This window comes from Lolium perenne, chromosome 4, assembly GCF_019359855.2.
Source record: "Lolium perenne isolate Kyuss_39 chromosome 4, Kyuss_2.0, whole genome shotgun sequence".
Classification (NCBI taxonomy): Eukaryota; Viridiplantae; Streptophyta; class Magnoliopsida; order Poales; family Poaceae; genus Lolium; species Lolium perenne.
In genome coordinates, this window is record NC_067247.2 from 356596437 (window position 1) to 356600540 (window position 4104).

Sequence of the window (4104 nt, forward strand, 5' to 3'; positions counted from 1 at the left end):
CATATAGCAAAGACTTTTCATGAATAGTACTTCCAAGACAAGCATCAATAAGTCTTGCATAGGAGTTAACTCATAAAGCAATAGATTCAAAGTAGAAGGCATTGAAGCAACACAAAGGATGATTAAGTTTCAGCAATTGCTTTCAACTTGTAACATGTATATCTCATGGATAGTTATCAACATAAAGCAATATAACAAGTGCAATAGGTAAACATGTAAGAATCAATGAACACAGTTGACACAAGTGTTTGCTTCTAAGACAGAAAGAAGTAGGTAAACTGACTCAACATAAAGTAAAAGAAAGGCCCTTCGCAGAGGGAAGCATGGATTACTATTTTTGTGCTAGAGCTTTTATTTTGAAAACATAGAAACAATTTTGTCAACGGTAGTAATAATTCATATGTGTTATGCATAATACATCTTATAAGTTGCAAGTCTCATGCATAGAATACCAATAGTGCTCGCACCTTGTCCTAATTAGCTTGGATTAACATGGATTACCATTGCATAACATATGTTTCAACCAAGTGCCACAAAGGGGTACCTCTATGCCGCCTGTACAGAGGTCTAAGGAGAAAGTTCGCATTGGATTTCTCGCTTTTGATTATTCTCAACTTAGACATCCATACCGGGACAACATAGAAAACAGATAATGGACTCCTCTTTTAATGCTTAAGCATTCAACAACAGATAATATTCTCATAAGAGATTGAGGATTAGTGTCCAAACTGAAACTTCCACCATGATTCATGGCTTTAGTTAGCGGCCCAATGTTCTTCTCTAACAATATGCATACTCAAACCATTTGATCATGAAAATCGCCCTTACTTCAGACAAGACGAACATGCATAGCAACTCACATGATATCCAACAAAGGTGTAATAGTTGATGGCGTCCCCAGAAACATGGTTACCGCTCAACAAGCAACTTATAAGAAATAAGATACATAGCAACATATTCAATACCACAATAGTTTTTAAGGATATTTTCCCATGAGCTATGTATTGCGAAGACAAAGAATAGAATTTTAAGGGTAGCACTCAAGTAATGTACTTTGGAATGGCAGAAAAATACCATGTAGTAGGTAGGTATGGTGGACACAAATGGCATAGTTTTTGGCTCAAGGATTTGGATGCACGAGAAGTATTTCCTCTCAGTGCAAGGCTTAGGCTAGCAAGGTTGTTTGAAGCAAACTCAAGTATAAACCGGTACAACAAAACTTACATAAGAACATATTGCAAGCATTATAAGACTATACACTGTCTTCCTTGTTGTTCAAACACCTTAACCAGAAAATATCTAGACTTAGAGAGACCAATCATGCAAACCAAATTTTAACAAGCTCTATGTAGTTCTTCATTAATAGGTGCAAAGTACATGATGCAAGAGCTTAAACATGATCTATATGAGCACAACAATTGCCAAGTATCAAATTATTCAAGACATTATACCAATTACCACATGAAGCATTTTCTGTTTCCAACCATATAGCAATTAACGAAGCAGTTTCAACTCCGCCATGAACATTAAAGATAGAACTAAGAACACCAGTGTTCATATGAAAAAGCGAAGCGTGTCTCTCTCCCACACAAGCATGAATTTATTCAGAGAATGAAAATAACAAAACGAAAATAAAAGCACACAGACGCTCCAAGTAAAGTACATAAGATGTGACGGAATAAAAATATAGTTTCACTAGAGGTGACCTGATAAGTTGTCGATGAAGAAGGAGATGCCTTGGGCATCCCAAGCTTAGATGCTTGAGTCTTCTTGAAATATGCAGGGATGAACCACGGGGGCATCCCCAAGCTTAGACTTTTCACTCTTCTTGATCATAGTATATCATCCTCCTCTCTTGACCCTTGAAAACTTCCTCCACACCAAACTCAAAACAAACTCATTAGAGGGTTAGTGCATAATCAAAAATTCACATGTTCAGAGGTAACACAATCATTCTTAACACTTCTGGATATTGCCCAAAGCTACTGAAAGTTAATGGAACAAAAAAATCCATCAAACATAGCAAAACAGGCGATGCGAAATAAAAGGCAGAATCTGTCAAATAAGAACAGTCCGTAAAGACGAATTTTTTAGAGGCACTTAACAGGCTCTGATGAAAAAGCTCAAAACTAATGAAAGTTGCGTACATATCTGAGGATCACGCACGTAAATTGGCAGAATTTTTTGATTTTTCTACAGAGAGATCTACGCAAATTCGTGACAGGTAGAAATCTGTTTCTGCGCAGAAATCCAAATCTAGCATCAACTTTCTATTAGAGACTTTACTTGGCACAAAAACGAAATAAACATGATAAGGAGAGGTTGCTACAGTAGTAACAACTTCCAAGACACAACAAAACAGTAGCAAAATAAAACATGGGTTATCTCCCAAGAAGTGTTTTCTTTATAGCCATTAAGATGGACTCAGTGATTTTAATGATGCTCGCACAAGAAATAAGAGTTGAAGCAAAAGAGAGCATCAAGAAGCAGATTCAAAACACATTTAAGCCTAACCCACTTCATATGAAAAGGAATCTTGTAAATAAACAAGTCATGTAAGCATAATGCAACAAGCATAGAAAGGCAACACAAGCGCAACTTCAAGATTCTCAACAAAAAGAGGGGAAACTTAATATTATTAAGATGCATATAACCATGTTTCCCTCTCTCATAATAACTTTTAGTAGCATCATGAACAAACTCAACAATATAACTATCACATTAAACATTCTTATCATGAGCTACATGCATAAAATTATTACTCTCCACATAAGCATAGTCATTACTATTAATTGTAGTGGGAGCAAATTCAATAAGATAGCCTTCATTATTATTCTCATCACCATAATCATCATATATAGGAGGCATACTATAATCATAATTAATTTTTTCCTCAATAGTAGGTGGACTGAAAATATCATATTCATCATTGTAATCATCATATATAGGAGGTAAAGTATCATCAAAGAAAATTTTCTCCTCAAAACTTGGGGGACTAAAAATATCATGCTCATCAAAACCAGCTTCCCCAAGCTTAGAATTTTCCATAGCATTAGCAACAATGGTGTTCAAAGCATTCATATTAATAACATTCCCATTAGCATGCATATAAAGTTCCATGGGTTTTTTAATTCTCTCTTCAAACACATCATGTCCTAATTCAAGATAAAGTTCATAAAGATCTCTCATTTTGTTGTTGTTTTCCATTAAGCCTAACTAGTGAAAACAAGAAACAAAAAGATATAATTGCAGGATCTAAAGGAAATATCTTCGAGCACTCACACACCGGCAACAGTGCTAGGAAATAGCTTAGTAGTCGGAGGATGTGAATACCTTTTACCTTACCTCCCCGGCAACGGCGCCAGAAAATAGCTTGATGTCTACGCACGCTTCTATTCCTGTAGACAGTGTTGGGCCTGCAAGAGCAGAGGTTTGTAGAACAGCAGCAAGTTTCCCTTAAGTGAATCACCCAAGGTTTATCGAACTCAGGGAGGTAGAGGTCAGAGATATCCCTCTCAAGCAACCCTGCAATTACGATACAAGAAGTCTCTTGTGTCCCCAACACACCTAATACACTTGTCAGATGTATAGGTGCACTAGTTCGGCGAAGAGATAGTGAAATACAAGTAATATGGATGAATATGAGTGGTAATAGCAATCTGAAATAAAGATGGCAGCAAGCAAACATGTAACAGAACTTGTTGGAAACAGTGTTTCAATGCTTAGAAACAAGGCCTAGGGATCATACTTTCACTAGTGGACACTCTCAACAATGATCACATAAATAAATAACTTCTCTTCTCTTATGCTACTTTCAAAGACTCTATTGTTGGATAACAAACACCATTCATTGTGTAGGGCTACGAGAGCACCCTCAAGCCGGAGTAAACAAGCTCCACAACGTCATAAAGGAATCACACACGATGCAAACACTGTCACTGTCACACCATGGAGAGTGAATCCGGAGTTCATATTAAAGTAACCTCTAGAGTGCATAGTAATAGTTAACTTCATAATCTACAAGAGATCACAATCATAACCTACGCCAAGTACTACATGATGCACACACTGTCCACATTACATCATGAAGGAGGAATAGACTAC